At 44.1% G+C, this 18,156-nt stretch overlaps 1 protein-coding gene across 3 annotated transcripts in view; it reads left to right on the forward strand.

Annotated features, from left to right (window-relative positions):
- The window catches only part of LOC137436789 (regulator of G-protein signaling 17), a 226,688-nt gene that overhangs the window by 117,369 nt on the left and 91,163 nt on the right, over positions 1-18,156 (forward strand). For all 3 annotated transcript variants that reach the window (XM_068130890.2, XM_078786803.1, XM_068130888.2), the window contains exon 2: positions 752-828. The gene's annotated coding sequence lies outside the window, so the exon portion shown is untranslated. The remainder of the gene's footprint in view (positions 1-751; positions 829-18,156) is intronic.

The raw sequence follows: 18,156 nt of genomic DNA on the forward strand, positions 1-18,156 counted from the left end.
TTTAGTGATTTGTTTTTCAACTTATTTTGATTTGTTCCACTGCAAACCAAAGAAATACATATGTGGATACCAAAATATTTTTTTATTTCAACAATTGTCGAGCAGAAATGATGCATTATTTGAAAAAAGTGCAAAGGTGCCAATATTTTTGTCCACGACAATAACTGCAACTTCCTGGATTTTGTATATCTCAGGTATCTCAGGAGCACATTTAGTTTCTTTGCCATGAAAACACCAGCAATAATTCAAGCTTTTATGATGGATGACTGTAGCATCGTTGTCGAATATGATTCACCAAGTAATCACAGAGGAATTTGGTCAGAAATAGCCTGTTTTCCTGACAACTATGGATTCCTTCCAAGGGGAAACTGGTTACAAAAGTACACCCTTGCATGCACAACAACTTCATCCCGATGTGAGCATGCAGGATAGCCCACAGGGATGAACACTCAATTCACATGCAGGGTGATTCATCAATTTGTGTGCCATCCGTGGGGATGGACATTAAACTGGCAATAGTTGGTGGGCATTAAATATGCCACACAGAGAACTTCAGGAAGAGTATGCGAGTTATCGCTTGCACCCGGGCCCAATTAAAAATTCCTGCTTTAACCTATAGGGGGAATTGCATCAGCGGAACAGCTTTACCCCCCAGCAAGTGATGGTACCTGCAGCCATATGCAGCATTTAAAATTATTAAGATGAGGACTGACATGCTCTCTCTCTCTCTTTCTCTCCCCACCATTGACAGAACCTTTGACATCTCATCCATCAATTACATTCACAACTGTGTGATCCTATCAAAGCCAAAATTTCAAATAAACCAAGGTAAGCCACACTAAAGTCATCCAATGTTTTAGATATTTTTTTTGTACACATAGATAAAGGCTCATGGAAGAGCTGGAACACAGAACGGATCAGGTCATGACGTAGCAAAAGGAACAACAGGAGAAGGTGGGGGGGGGAGGGATAGATGGAGATTGACAAACAAGGGGTGCAGGTGACGATGACGGGTTGGGGAGAATGCAAGTGGTGGACAAGATGGATACAGAAGCAACATTTTGGGAGGGGTGGTTTAATGGGTGTAGAAAAGATCATGGTTTTGGATGGCGAACGAACTGAGATGGTGGTGAACAGGTGTCTTGAATACCTGAAGGGAAGAATGAGATTGAAGGGAGTGTGGAAGGTGGTTCCACAAGTGGAGAAAAAGAGGAATAAATGAGTGGAGGTGAGTAGTGGTTCTGGATTTTGGGAGTTTCATTAGGTGGGGGTTATGGGTGCACCTCGCGTGTCCTGCTCAAACCTGGGGTTGGGGGGGGGGGGGGGATGGACAAAGCACAGAGAAGGCAAGAGGGTGCAAGCCTTTCTTTGTGACATAATCCGTATTATAGCCTTTTTTTGGACATAATCACTATTATAGCCTTTCTTTGTGACAAATCACTAGTATAGCCATTTTTTAAATATAATCAGTATTATGGCCTTTCTTTGTGACATAATCAATATTATGGCCATTACTTCACAGATGTTACGCCAATCAAAAATATCAGTGAGTTACCATATTTGAAGCTCTATCTATATTGTAGTTGTAAGTATTATTAACTGAAAGTTTCCAAACGTTTCCTAACCCCCATGAATTGGAAAATGAAGCTGATGTGTTTGGTGTTAGCCATTTGTCAGAGGATGAATGTGTAGAGAGGTAGAGAGTATCATATAGTGTGCATATGCTGTATTTAGAACTGGTAGGTTAGCCTACAAGCTTGCACACTCACCTGTGAGCTGTCTAGTCTAACATGGGTTGGCATCTCAGGTTGGCATAAATTTGTTCTAAAATGTGATCTTCATATAAGTCCGAATAGTAGCTTAGGATAACCTAATTAAACAAATAGCACACAACAAATCTACTTTTTCATTTATATATTGAGCAAATGATGCAACATTCAATTTCCAACTCGCTGGCTGTGCCATGACATCAAAGTCACAAGGGTAAAAATTCCATGTATTTTCACCATAAATCACTTTGATCTTACTGCACGACGGGTGAAATATTTAATAGGAGGGAAAAAGCGTCAAAATGACGGGTGCACAAAACTCAACACAACACAGAAGGTTACAATGGATACAAAGTTAGGAATTACGTCTGATGAATTATCTGCTCTAAGTAATACGATCCCAGAAATGTGACTTTCCCTGAGGAGGATTAAAGGTGAGGGAAAAAAATTGTCAACAAGTTTGTCAAAACATTGCATATTGGAATGAATGAGAGCATCGTAACATGCCCTCTCCACAACAGGAGGGTCAGACGATTTTTAGCATCCAGACACACTTGCTCATATACGCACGTGCACACTGAGCACACACACACACAAACACCCACGCACACTTACATGGATCAAGTACTTGTTAGAAAAACAACACCACACGCGAAGGTGGATACTTTGAGGTCTGGTAGGTTCAATCTCATGAAAAAACCACCCACGTGTGGAGATAGCAGCCAACAACAGACACATTATTATATTTGGCATGCAGTTTGCATCAGTGTGTGTGTGTGTGTGTGTGTGTGTGTGTGTGTGTGTGTGTGTGTGTGTGTGTGTGTGTGTACATACACAGGGCTGGCAAGTAACCTCGTGGTATGCCCACTCGCCTCTGAGCGAATGGGCATCCCACCTAGTTTTGAATCTCGAGCCAGCAATTGTAATCATCATACTCAGCTATTTTACTAACAGGAGTTTGAATCCTGACCCAGATGTAAACTGTCACCCTGGTGTTTTACATGCAGGGCGTGCTGGAGCACCACTGTGCTTCTGATGCAGTGCCCCCTGTTTACACTAAGCTGGTACTCGTATTGTCAACCTCGGGAGGATGACAGGCTGAATCAACACACCTGATGTCATTTAACACTTAACAGCACGACAGGCTGCTTGAACTAAAGACCCTAAGAACCTAACCCAGTCACCTTAACCTGAAGCCAACACCAGGCCTTTTAGTGTATATCCTTATGGGGAAAAGCCCACTTCCATTGAGCATTTCATGTTACAATTTGCAAACATACATTTTTATGTTCCATTTAAAGTGCAGAATTAAAAAATGAATGTTTGCAATTTTTAAAATTAATTTAACATGCTTAAATACAAGATGGCGTCGAAGATGGTCACCAAGACCAAACAGTGCCAGATATTATCTTGTAATTTACATCTTTTAATGAACTTGGGCTCAATACCCACATTTTCTGGACCAATCAACTCATTTTTGACAATGAAAAATGTCTTAGTGCAATATTTAATGGACTTTGATGTTACATTTCACCCAAGCGGTACATTTGGCCATGGACAAAGAGACTGAAATGTTATTAAATATTTATACAAGAACTGTCATTATACAAAACAAGAATAACTTGAATATCAGAGCTTATTACAGCACAAACAAGTCCTGGATATACTCACAAAATTAAGGTACCCACAGAAGCATGACAACAATGCAAATCCAATGTACGCAGTCATGGTATGAACTCGTTTTCTTAAACACTTGGTGTGTTGCATATGTGTGGCTAATTTAAATTTATATCTCACAAGTGTTATGCCTGTGCTCATGAGTAGCACAATTAATTTTGACATCATATTGTTAATCCATACCAAAATGTCATACTAAATTTAGCAACAATGAACTATGCTCATCAGATGGTGTAAGAATCCGCCTAAACATTACAAAATACAAACTGAACCTTCTGTATATTCCAGCACATTCCCATGCACGAAACTTTTATAAATTACATTTAAAAAGTCAAACAATCTTTGCTGATGAGTACTTACAAAAAAAACAACTTACAATGTGCTGGTAGTGTGCTCGAAGGATGGCTTGGTGTAGTGCACCTTTCGTTGGTGGCAATTTCTGACCCTCACACCGATTCTTCCTGAACATATGCCATCGCATCAAACTAACTTCCTCGATTTGGCTTCTTGTATCATACAACTGACATGCACATTTCTCTGGTCCTTTCTCGATAGCAGCTATAGAAGCTTCAAGAGAACCCAGCAGTTTGAATGCTTCAATGACGTCATGAGATGCCTGTAGAAATGTCCTCCAGTAGGTTACTTTCTCTTTCCCAACAAAATGGCCGGTCGCATCTGCTCCTGAGAATGAGTGTAAACTTGGCAGAGCTGCAGCCTTCTCTTCTTCTAAGGCTTCATATATTTGATTGACTGGTATTACACGTATTTTTTATCCCGTGCCTGTTCAAAGTTTGGTGTTGAGACAAAGCTGGGGGACACGCCTCACTGCGAACACCAATATATCAGTGTCTAGACTGAATATGTCTTCCACATGGGCACCATGATTGATCTGTTGCATCAACTACACATGCAAGATTAATCTGCCATCAGCTTCCTCATGGGTACATTCTACGTGGTCGACTCTCTTAGCAGTAGACAAAACTTTCTCCCGTGATGCCACTATCAATGTTTTAGACTTGTCTCTGAAGGGAATGAAGCGGGTTTTTTTTGTACAAGGTAGACTGGCTGGTCTTGATGCTGGACAGATATTGTTAATTCATGCTAATGTTTGCAATATATGATCATGCTAATCCACTGGTAGGAAAAATGAAAAAGAAATATAGCTCAAAATATGAAACAGTATGAATTAATTATTCAATTTTGACTCTGAATATGGTATATTTAGCCTGGTGTTGGCTTAGTGGTTAGGGTGCTGGCTTGGGATCATAGGATCCTGAGTTTAAATCCCGGTCGATCAATGAATTAACGCCAAGGGGATTGACAGGCTGTCATACTAACAATTAGAGTTGCAGTCACATATTGTGAGGTTAAGGTTGATTTAGAGGCACGACATGACTCATCAACGTCCTGGCATCTTTCTCGTTGCAAACTAGCAACGCATTTCACCATGACTGCGGGGTCACAGTTCGAATGGTGAGTGGTGCCTGAAAAGGTGAAGCTATGGATAGGTTTCTGCCTTGTTGGACCATCATCATGTCAGCTCATCACATGTTCCCTTTATGCACTACACTGGGCCATTTGCGCAAGTTTAGGTGGCAAAACTGACATTGCCGTTGCCTCGACAGGCCCGTATGCAAGAAACCGTAACTCAAGGTGGGAAAAGGTGTAAGTCCTGCCCGTTTGGTGGGTGGATTGTGCAATGGTAGAGGAGAGGGGAGGGGTGCAAATTATCATCAGTGACACTGGTGGGTGAGATTATAAAAGTCATGAACCCAGGGGAGAACTCGTCTGACAGATGCTGGGAGGTTGATGAATTGGCAGCTTGCCAAAAGGAACCATGCCCCATTGAGCAGACACGTCAACCGTTCACGTCTTCCCCATCAGGATCTGACAGGAGATATCTGGGACGAGGGACTCTTGCAGTCATTTTGACATGAGACTCATTTGATTCAAACCATGCAACCTGGTGACTGTAACAATACACACACACACATATATATATATATATATACACATACACATATATAAATATATATAAATAAATATATATATATATATATATATATATATATATATATATATATAATTCAGTTCCTTACCCATTTGTATTCTCCAAAATAATTGCACTCATATATGAAGTTAAGGAGGTGTGGACAAGTCACAGGCTTTATGTGGCAGTGTGGCCAGGGTCACCTTCAGTGTCGACTTAAAGTGCCCTCTGTCCACAAAACAGAAGCATGTTATTCGATACTTTATTTTGTCTACTTTTTAGTGAGGTCTGTTGTAGTTTCAAAATGTGTTGCCATTACCACATAGAAACCTAAAGAAATTGCCTTATTGATTATTGATTAGGTAGCTACTGGGCCACCTGGTACTCTGAGATAGAAAATATAATAATGTTGAGTGAATTTTTGGGGATTTTGTGTCACGCGGATGGCACGATGAGAAATTCACTGAAAGCAGAAATGGGCTAAAAATTGCAGGAGAAAGTCACAAGTCACATAGAGTAGTAAACAAATATTTTTTTGTACAAGACTTTGCCAATGCGAGTGTCAGTCCGTCTTGGCAGACAATTCAAATTATAAGGCAATTCCTATATATACTGAAACGCAAAAGAAACTTACCACCTTTGAAACCTTTAAATATCAACAATAACACTGTGTGTAGTAAATGTGTGAACTTATTTGTGGACAATAGTGTCCTCACTGTCAGACAAAACGGACACGGATGGTCACTTGAACCTTCAATGGTCACTTCATAGCACAGCTGTTGAACAGCCATTTTGACTGTCAGTGATTAGCCAAGGGGTACGGGATGATTTTAATGAGCTGCACGTGATGTCTTGAAATTGGCTTTAAAAAGGCCAGTGCAAAATGGGCATTTCAATCAACATGCCACGATTGTCAAGGGATCAACGGTAGCGTGCCCTGGGCATGCTGCAAGGCGGACTGAGCTACCGTGAGGTGGCACGTCGCCTTGGCTGTTCACACCAGACGATATCGGCCCTGGTGGACAGAGACACCCTCCACAACTCTGCAGATGACAGACCTCGATCAGGGAGGCCAAGAGTCACCACTGCAAGGCAGGACAGGCAGATGGTCCGAAGTCACCTGCGGGATCGATTCCGTCCAGCATCCCGCACTGCGGCAGAAACTCCGGGGCGTGCAAACCCACGGATCTCCAATGATACTGCACGAAGACGACTGCATGACTATTGCAGTCATGCAAGAAACTTACCACTTGTTTGAAATGTAATAAAATTGTAACAGTTCAAAATAAAACAAACCAACAATTGCTAATTGAAACATTGGCATTTTATTGATGACATGTCAAGTTTTTGACCAAGATACACCATCTCATCAGTTTGTTCTACAGTACAGAACAGCACAGGCAGGGTGCAATGTCAGTCCCCTTTCAATAGCGTGTGTGGCCACCATTGTTTTGGATACAAGCAGTGCATCGTCGGCGTATACTGCCTACCAGTCTTTGGATGGATTGCTGCTGGATTCTGTCCCACTCAGTCCTCAATGTCTGAAGCAGCTCTGCCCGTGTCCTGGCCCTGCCAACTACGCGTCTCCCAAGCTCATCCCAAAGGTACTCTATGGGATTCAGGTCAGGGGAGAGCGCAGGCCACTGCATGGTGTTGATGTTCTCGCCTTGGAGAAATGCAGTGGTAAAGCGAGCAGCATGGGGACGAGTGTTGTCATGCTGAAAGGTTCTCAGTTCTGGGTGGTCTAGCAGGAATGGCAGCAGATGAGGTCGCAGGATGTTATCCACATACCGCTGGGCGTTAAGATTCCCATCCACAACCACCAGTGGCGTCCTGTACCGGCCTGATATGGCGGCCCACACCATCACACTTGGGCCACCCCACCTGTTGGCTTGACGCACGCAACAATCGGCATATCGCTCGCCAGTTCTTCTCCAGACATGCTCACGCCCATCAGGACTGTCCACACAGAACCTTGACTCATCGCTGAAAGTGACCTCGTTCCACTGTGCCAAGGTCCACCGCTGATGCAGCTGGCACCATCTCTGTCGGTTGTGGCGATGGGCAGCCGTCATCACGGGGCCTCTGTATGGTCTTCTGGCAGTCAGACCATAGTCATGCAGTCGTCTTCGTGCAGTATCATTGGAGATCCGTGGGTTTGCACGCCCCGGAGTTTCTGCCACAGTGCGGGATGCTGGACGGAATCGATCCCGCAGGTGACTTCGGACCATCTGCCTGTCCTGCCTTGCAGTGGTGACTCTTGGCCTCCCTGATCGAGGTCTGTCATCTGCAGAGTTGTGGAGGGTGTCTCTGTCCACCAGGGCCGATATCGTCTGGTGTGAACAGCCAAGGCGACGTGCCACCTCACGGTAGCTCAGTCTGCCTTGCAGCATGCCCGGGGCACGCTGCCGTTGATCCCTTGACAATCGTGGCATGTTGATTGAAATGCCCATTTTGCACTGGCCTTTTTAAAGCCAATATCAAGACATCACGTGCAGCTCATTAAAATCATCCCGTACCCCTTGGCTAATCACTGACAGTCAAAATGGCTGTTCAACAGCTGTGCAATGAAGTGACCATTGAAGGTTCAAGTGACCATCCGTGACCATTTCGTCTGACAGTGAGGACACTATTGTCCACAAATAAGTTCACACATTTACTACACGCAGTGTTATTGTTGATATTTAAAGGTTTCAAAGGTGGTAAGTTTATTTTGCGTTTCAGTATATATATATATGGGTCAGAATTTTGAACGAGGTACATTTGGGCCTCCCAGGGGTCAATTTTTTTTTTTTGGAATAGCTAAAAATCACCTTGATATCCTTAAAGCCCTAAGCCTGGGCTATCAAACGCAGCCAAACTGACACCGATCGGCCCAGAGGTTCAGTTTTTATTCATGGTCAAAGTTTCCCTTCCTTGTTAGCATAACGTAAGCGACCAAAATAAGATATATGAATTCCTTCCTCTTCTTCCCGAAGATGCTGTTTCGGCTAGTTTTGCGTACTTAACGCACCAGGAGCGTCCCGATCTTTTGAAATGGCATAGAATTCAAGCTAATGTAATGGTCTGATGGTATATTTCACTTCGATATGCACTTACCTGGCTTACAGGGAGCATGACTTGCGTAACGTAAGAGACCGTTATGGTTTCTAAATTCACACTCAAGCTTGTTGTGTCTCAGAGAAACAAAGGAGGCCAATGATTTTTACAGAGTTAATACATACGTATAAGTGCTGTTTGTTGCGCCCTAAAGAAGAACTATGGAACACCCTGATATGTGTAAAACAGGGCTTATATAAATATCTCTTACGTTACGGTTCATCTGCTTCATCCTATATGAGGAGGAGCTGTGACTCAGGAACTGACATGAGTAACACAAAAACACATTCAGTAGAGTAGTTATATAGATCTACTTTTATTCCAGCTGTGAAAAGTATCTGAAAAAGGCTTTTATAAGGAATGCATGGCTTTGAAGGGTAACGAAATACTTTAAAAATGCCCTTTTTCACCATTTTTTGAGGTTCAGAGGCTTATAACATGTAGATAATTGATCATAAGTATATGAAACTATACATTTTCTGAAAGCCGTGATTGTGTTCTACAAGATGACACCTAAATGTACTAATTCAGAACATTTGGGACAAAGTTATGTAGGTTTAAAGCAATCAATGTGTGTTTTTTGGGATTTGTACCTTGTTCGAAATTCTGACACACACACATATATATATATATATATATATATATATATATATATATATATATATATATATATATATATATATATATATATATATATATATTGTTACGTGGTCCCGTCGGTGACTACCTGGTCTCGGTGACCCCCGGACCGTGAGAGGACCTTCGCCAGAAAGTAGTATTATATATGCGCTTTCGCAACGCAATCCCTGTGAATTCCACCCAAGAGAAACTGATGTTCAATGATATATTTCCAGGGCAAGGATATCATACAATTTCAAGGATACAATCACGGATATATTCCCCGAGCAATCAACAACAAACAACCATCAACAATTCCCAATCCACAATCAATTCCCTATATGATTAAGATGGCCATATTATATATGTGTGTCCCCTTTGGGTACTCACGACCCCCTTTTGGTCTCTGCCCCTCACAATGTCTCTGGGCCCCTCCTGACCAAGATGATGGTCGGCGTCGCCGCACTCGGGCGGTTGAACGAACCCCGGGTGGACGTGTTTCCACCGGGCAGGTATCGTATCAGGCACCCCGGCTGCAGCCCCTCGTGGCCACGCGAAGCGGGTACGGTAAAGCAAGCCCAAAAGCCCCACGCCGCTTGCAACGCGTGTTAGGCCCCAACGTGCGACCCGTACGCGTCTTTTTAGACGGTGCCGCGAACGGTGCCAGACGCGGGGTCGATGCACGGCCCCACGTCAACTTGACGTCTCCACCGGGTAGGTACACGTCCCGGTAACTCCTCTCGCCAGACGGGCTTCGGAACGCTGCTTTTCCACGCGGCGCAAGGTCGATCCCACCTTTCGTCGGAGCGGGGCGAGGAAGAAGAATCCTCGTCGCTTTTCTTCCTCGTGTCTTTTTCTCTTCCGTTTCCGGTCACTTCCGTTTCCGGACACTTTTTCAGAAGGGCTCCTGACCCTCCAACCACAACAACCCTTAATCTACTACACATGGATAAGCAAAGACCTGAATGGTAATTCACATACCTTCACATAAATATGTAACACTCCCCCCCTTCAAGAAAGAAAGTTTGAACCCAGCGAAAACTTTATTTGCCGGCCAATTTGGAGAAACCAACCAGATAACTCAACCCCCCCCACATTATCAGTTCCCCCCGGGCACAGTTATCACTTAAAAATAAAGCAACCAAAATTTCACCACAACCCCTCCCAGAGTACTCACTCTGGACTAAGCACCAGCAACGACATTGTCCCTGCCCTTTACATGTTCAATTTCCCGTTGGACTCCTGCCAAGCCAAACTCCATCTCCTGACCCTCTGACTTTGACCGTCAGTTTCTTGTGAATGAAGGTTAAGGGGTTGATCAAAGATCCAAAGTTAAGCAACTCGATAGCACTTTTTCCGGGAGGCCAAGCCGAGTATTCACTACATGGATGCCTTTAGGAACGTGGAGTTCACGGTTAGTCCGTGCAGGAAAGTTCTCTACATGGGCGCCTTGAGGAACGTGGAGTTCACGGTTAGTCCGTGCATGAAAGTTCACTACATGGACGCCTTTAGGAACGGCGTTCACGGTTAATCCGTGTAGGAATCTTGGCTCGGCGGCTCCGCCGCATTCAGTGCTTCAACTTCTCAGAACTTCCCTAATAATTATGGTGGGACCACTTGTCCCTGTAGTCCCATGAATAGCGGTCTCCTTCTCGGCCACTACTTTGACAATCCTTCCTTCGGGAGCTGCCGTAACTCAGGGAGCCTCCATAATAATATTGATTGCGGCCACCACCAAAACTACCGCCCAGTTGTCCTCTCCTGTAGACCTCTCGACGCCTACGAAATGCCTTCCCTACTGTTATGGTCCGACCCTCCAAATCCTTGCCATTCCAATTCTTCTCTGCCTCTCTGGCGTCTTTTGTGCTGGCAAACGTGACAAAGCCGAACCCTCTTGACTGTTGCGTTTCCCTGTCTCTTACCAACCGCACTTCCACCAGCAGCCCATATCTGTTGAAGACAGAGGTCAGAACTTCTTCCTCTGTTTTGAAGTTCAGTCCCCCTACAAATAACTTGGCACTTTTGTCGCCATCCCGAGCTGGTGTGGTGTTATTTTCCCTGCTGGGCTCTTTACCAACCCTCAGGTTACCATAAACTTGACCCCCGGCCAAATCATTCCCGATAACCACAGAGACACCCTCTACAGGAAGCGTGGCTTGCAAACCGACGGTGACCGGTCCTGACACCAAATCGGACTCCAAATGGATGACATGAAGTGGAGCACTAACACCGCCCCCGATCCCCTGTAAACGAACCCTATCCCCCGTTGCCGTCTCCTCGGACCATGACAAAATGCCTTCAAGCATTAAAGATTGATGTGCCCCTGTGTCCCTCAATATCCTAACCGGTTTCCGGTTAGTCGAGGCTCCATCCCGTGACACAAACCCCTCGGAAATAAATGGTTGGTAACCCTTTTGATGGCGATTTCTCACAATGGCCATTGCATTTGGAGTCGTAATAGTCGGACTCCGCTCTGGGTCTTCCCTTTTCATGCGGTAACAACTGGACATCAAGTGTCCAGGTTTCTTGCAAAAAGCGCAAGTAGGCCCGGAGGAAAAACTCGTGGTCTGCCTCGGGCCCCCCGAACTATAAGTTTGTCTTGGGCCCGCATCCCTCTGATTTCTAACAGTTGGGGTATCATAGTTGTCCCCATAATCATCTCGAGGCCGCCGCCATGTAAGGTCGTTCTCCGCACCAGGTGTTCCAGAACTCCCCTGCTGAAGTCTAGGCGAGGAGTTAGGTTTGTGGACCCCTATTCGGTGGGTTAAGGCATAATCATCTGCCATGGTGGCTGCGTCCCACAACTTTGGTACTTTCTTTTCCTGCAGGTACACTTTGATGTCCTCGTGGACACACTGCTGAAATTCCTCCACCAGGATCAAGTCCCGCAATGTTTCGAAGTCTTTCCCGACTCCTTTTGACTCACACCACCGATCAAACATGTTTTCTTTCACTCTGGCAAACTCCACATGGGTCTCACTCTCCCTCTTCCTGGCATTCCTGAATTTTTGCCTGTAAGCTTCCGGAACCAACTCATATGCTTTGAGGATGTGCTTCTTCAGTACCTCATAATCTGCACATTGGTCCATTGGTAGCGCAGAATAAATTTCCTGAGCTTTCCCCACCAGCACACTTTGCACGAGTATGGTCCAGGCCTCCTCCGGCCAATTTAATTGTCGAGCCACTTTCTCAAAGTGTGGAAAAAATTTCGCGACTTCCTTTTCACTGAACGGTGGAACCAGCCTCACATGTCTGCCCACATCCCAGGTTTTCTGGTTAGGTGTCGACCCCGTCAGCAAGGGTGGTGCCTCTCCCCGTTCTCTCATTAACTCAGCTCCTTGAATTTGATTTCTTGCTGAAGCTCCATGTCACGTTCCTTTAATTCCCTTTCCGCTTTTCTCTCCTCTGCTTCGAGGTCCCTTGCAGCTCTCCTCTCCTCTGCTTTTCTCCCTTCTAACCTTTCCTGGAGTTCTCGTTCCACTCTCCTTTCCTCTGCTTGTTTCTCTTCTCTCCTCTCCTCTGCTTTCCTTTCCTCTTCTGATCTTCCTTTTCTGCTTTCCTTTCTTCTTCTGCTCTTTCCTTTTCTGCTTTCCTTTCTTCTTCTGCTCTTTCCTTTTCTGCTTTCCTTTCTTCTTCTTCTTTTAACCTTTCCTGGAGTTCTCGTTCCACTCTCCTTTCCTCTGCTTGTTTCTCTTCTCTCCTCTCTTCTGCTTTCCTTTCTTCTTCTTTGATCCGTTCCTGGCTCCGTAATTGCAACTCCAGTTTCCGGAGCTCAACGTCTTCTGGTTCTTCGGGTAGCCACTCCCAGGCTAACTCGTCCCATGTTCCTAATCCCACCATAGATTGTATCACCGTGGCCTGCAACTCTGCCTTCCTCAAATTAGTTCGGACCTCCAAGTTAAAATGTTTGGCCAATTTCAAGAGGTCCGACTTTAGTAACGCTCGGAACTGTGCCTCACTCGGTGTTACCGCAAAGTTCTGTGCCACAAACGCCATGGTGACTATCGTTAACACCTGTTAACCTTCACCCAAGACTTTACCCCAATTTCCCCAAAAATTTACCAATTAATACTTAATTAATAAATTTTAATTAATAAAAATATTATTTTATTATTTTATACAAATACACTTTTAGATCCCGGACGAGCCCCCAATTCTGTTACGTGGTCCCCTCGGTGACTACCTGGTCTCGGTGACCCCCGGACCGTGAGAGGACCTTCGCCAGAAAGTAGTATTATATATGCGCTTTCGCAACGCAATCCCTGTGAATTCCACCCAAGAGAAACTGATGTTCAATGATATATTTCCAGGGCAAGGATATCATACAATTTCAAGGATACAATCACGGATATATTCCCCGAGCAATCAACAACAAACAACCATCAACAATTCCCAATCCACAATCAATTCCCTATATGATTAAGATGGCCATCTTATATATGTGTGTCCCCTTTGGGTACTCACGACCCCCTTTTGGTCTCTGCCCCTCACAATGTCTCTGGGCCCCTCCTGACCAAGATGATGGTCGGCGTCGCCGCACTCGGGCGGTTTGAACGAACCCCGGGTGGACGTGTTTCCACCGGGCAGGTATCGTATCAGGCACCCCGGCTGCAGCCCCTCGTGGCCACGCGAAGCGGGTACGGTAAAGCAAGCCCAAAAGCCCCACGCCGCTTGCAACGCGTGTTAGGCCCCAACGTGCGACCCGTACGCGTCTTTTTAGACGGTGCCGCGAACGGTGCCAGACGCGGGGTCGATGCACGGCCCCACGTCAACTTGACGTCTCCACCGGGTAGGTACACGTCCCGGTAACTCCTCTCGCCAGACGGGCTTCGGAACGCCGCTTTTCCACGCGGCGCAAGGTCGATCCCACCTTTCGTCGGAGCGGGGCGAGGAAGAAGAATCCTCGTCGCTTTTCTTCCTCGTGTCTTTTTCTCTTCCGTTTCCGGTCACTTCCGTTTCCGGACACTTTTTCAGAAGGGCTCCTGACCCTCCAACCACAACAACCCTTAATCTACTACACATGGATAAGCAAAGACCTGAAGGGTAATTCACATACCTTCACATAAATATGTAACAATATATATATGTATATATATATATATATATATATATATATATATATATATATATATATATATATATATATATATATATATATATATATATATACAGTCACATGAAAAAGTAAGTACACCCCATGTAAAGTTTTGACTTTTTCACCATATTTCAACATACAGCTATTTGATCTTCATTTCAACAATATTGACAGATAAAGGTGATATAATATAACAAATATCATGAAACATTTACATTTTGTAGTCCATTGTATAATTTAAATAAACATAAATGCAAATTTCGCATGTGGAAAAAGCAAGTACACCCCTACATTTATCACTACTTCAAGTACCTAAAATTAGAATCAGGTGCACTAGCTCAGGTGCAAACGATTAGAACATCGTTAGAGAGGATCTTGGAGGAACCTGTCTTATTTAAACCTCAGACATTTAGTTTGGTTTGCTCTTTGTTGTTGATGTGTGCGGCGTCACCATGCCTATATCAAAAGAGCTCTCTGAGGCCTTCAGAAAGAAGGTTATAGATGTCTACGAGTCTGGGAAGGGATTTAAAAATATTTCCAAACAATTTGAAATCGATTATTCGACTGTCCGGAAGATCATCTACATGTGGAGCAGATTCCAAACAACTGCCAACTTGTTCAGGCCAGGCGGCCCCAGCAAGTTCAGCCCGAGAGCAGACCGCAAGATGCTGAAAGAAGTCTCTAAGAACCCCAGAATGTCATCACGGGACCTACAGGTAGCTCTTGCCACTGTTGATGTCAAAGTGCACGAGTCTACCATTAGAAAGAGGCTGCACAAATTTGATCTACATGGGAGGTGTGCCAGGAGGAAACCTTTGCTGTCCAGAAAGAACATCAGGGCAAGAAAAAAGTTTGTCAATGAACACCCAGGCAAAGACCAGCACTTCTGGAACAATGTGCTCTGGACAGATGAGTCAAAGGTAGAGCTATTTGGCCACAGTACCAGAAGACATGTTTGGCGAAAACCAAAGACAGCATTTGACCACAAAATCCTATAGAAATTAATTCTATAGAAATTCATTCTAAAATCCTATACAAATATAAATTAATTCTATAGGATTTTGTGCCTTTCTATAGAAGACATTGTATGGGATTCTATTGAAACAGGTCTGTAGGATTCTAAAGAACGATCCTATAGGATTCTATAGAAACCACTCTATAAGATTGTACTGAAAGTGCTCTTCAGGATTTTATAGAAAATATGTTCTATAGGAAAGTTGTTCTATAGAAACTCGATTGCTCTGTTCTATAGGATGTCTATAAGACTTCTATAGAAACATTTTTATGAATTCTCTATAGACAATTTTTGCAGGGTAAATACAGTACATCACAACAACAGACATGCTGCACTGTCGAAATACAGTACATCACAATAATAGACATGCTGCACTTTAGCCCAAAAGGACTCACTACACGTCACATGCCTGGAACACTCGTTTCACTTTTCAGGCAACCATTTGTAGAGGGCCAAAGTTCTTTAGCTCCGCTGCCGAAGGTGGATGGATGGAGGTTGTGTTTTCACCCCTGTCTGTTTGCCTGTTACTTGCAAAATCGAATATTGTTCCAAGTATATTGGTTTGTCTTGTGGGTTATTCTGAACGTGTGTCTCTGTATGTCAATCGCCTTCAGGTCACAATTTTAAACCGATCTTTAAGAAAGTTCAGCAAATGGTCGAGTTGATAATCAGGAAAAAGCCAATTGAATTTGAGGTCAAAAGGACAAAAGCTCAACATAGAACAAGGTCAACAACTTAGGTGCAATCATCATACGTTTTTTGTTTTTTTCCCCAATACGCCAGAAAAAAAAATTCAATTTTTTTTTCCAATTTCCGCGTTTTTCCAATACGCCATTTCTGTCTGTCTGATGAATTTTTGACGCCACTACATTCGGTCGTTACTTATCCAATCAACCAAACTTGACAGGATGACCAAGGGTTACATAATGAAGGTTGTAGCGCATTCATTTGCCCCCCCTCCCCAAGGGGGTTTTCTCCCCTGAGCGGGTTTTCTCCACCATTGCCGTCAATGGGTTGCGTGTTGAGGTGTATAGCCGTATTAAGTTAGCTTTATCGTGGCGTTTTTCCAAGCCCGCTTCGAATAACAAAACTAACGATAATAGCGTAATATTAATGCTATTACAAAACCATATTAATACCAATAATATCCCACCTCCCCAAGAGGTTTTTCCTCCTTGAACAAACATTTGTTACGGCCTAAAGCACACCAAGCCAAGCCTTCAATCACTGCACTGTCTTTATTTATGGATTATCACACGAAAAACTCTTCCTACACATAAAACAAAGAAGGGAGAAGATAGGGAAAAACCAGAGTAGGTCAGTCCTAGAGTAGGCAGGTCCCAGAATAGGCAGGTCCAAGAGTAGGTCAGTCCTAGAGTAGGCAGGTCCCAGAATAGGCAGGTCCAAGAGTAGGCAGATCCAAGAGTAGGCAGGTCCAAGAGTAGGCAGGTCCTAGAGTAGGCAGGTCCCAGAATAGGCAGGTCCAAGAGTAGGCAGATCCAAGAGTAGGCAGGTCCAAGAGTAGGCAGATCCAAGAGTAGGCAGATCCAAAAGTAGGCAGGTCCAAGAGTAGGCAGGTCCAAGAGTAGGCCCCCAAGGCAGGCCCAGCGGTAGGCCCCAGTGCAGGCCCAGCACTCCTCGCTGTTAAACGTTGATTGATCTTCCTTGGTGAGAAAATGCTTTGTCTCGATCAGCTCGACCTCATTTGATTCAAAGAAATCAACAATTGCAAACTTCTGTTGCCCCATTGTAGGTCACTATAGGTGGGTGGATCAAAATACAAAACTAACAAAAAGATAAAACCTGATTCGTCCACAGAAAATAACCCGCCGTGAAAGTTGAATGAAAACGCTGTGAGAATGGAGCTGCATAACAAAGCATACTCCGAGCAGACCACAGTTAGCTGATCATGCGCAGTGAAAGAGCGTGAGGAAATTCGCGCCAAAATGTACACGTGTATAAGTACGCGAGTTATGTTTGGTCATCCAATTATAAAGTAGATCCAAAACGATTTGGTTAAGATGGAAAAAAATGTATGAATCTAATTTCTACAAACCCGCCTTTTGTTTTCAAAATTGACAAGTTAGCCAATCATTACTATTTTATTGCCGAAGACTCTTAGTTTTAACAGAAAGTAGGTCCAGCCCCCCCCCCCCCCCCCCTCTCCCTCATTACACTCGCAACATATCGGCCATTTCCGTAACCTCCTCGCTGATTTCCGCTCCGGAGTCTTCAGGTACGTCGTACACAGTAGCGCCTGCCGGCGACGTACAGTATGTTCGTTCGCTTTTGTATTCGTCATCTGAGAAATGATAAGGCATAGGCCTACTGTTCATAAACTAAGTGCTTATAATATACTGCAAACACTACAGCTAGCTGCCACGAGAACTGGCGAAATCCGTTATCTGACCAAGCGGTTCAGGGAACAAAGTTAGACAGATACATTCAAAATGGCAGTCCTCTTCTATAGAACACCATTTTATAGACCACCATTGCTGTCCTATAAAACAGGAGTGTTGTCCTATAGAACACCATTGCTGTCCTATAGAACAGGAGTGTTGTCCTATAGAACTACGGTGCTGTTCTATAGAAATAAATTGTTGCATAGAGATTTCTATAGAAGTCTATTGGTTTCTTTAATTATTCTATAGAACATTTTTAGCAGGGAGGATCGTTCTGTGGTGCTGTATAAGCCCGAGAGAGGCGGTGTCCGAGGCAGTGAATGTGAACGGACCGTCTCTGTGCTCGATATTTAACTCATGAAGTTGGATAAGTGAACAGAGTTTCGTTATCCAGAGTTGTTTTGTAGACTCGCATGGAGCCGATGATAAATCAGGTTGGAAAAGAAGAAGAAGTCTGTGAGGTCTTTCGTCATCCTAAAACCAGCTTTACG

Source organism: Myxine glutinosa, chromosome 11 (assembly GCF_964187855.1).
Source record: "Myxine glutinosa chromosome 11, kmMyxGlut1.1, whole genome shotgun sequence".
NCBI lineage: Eukaryota > Metazoa > Chordata > Myxini > Myxiniformes > Myxinidae > Myxine > Myxine glutinosa.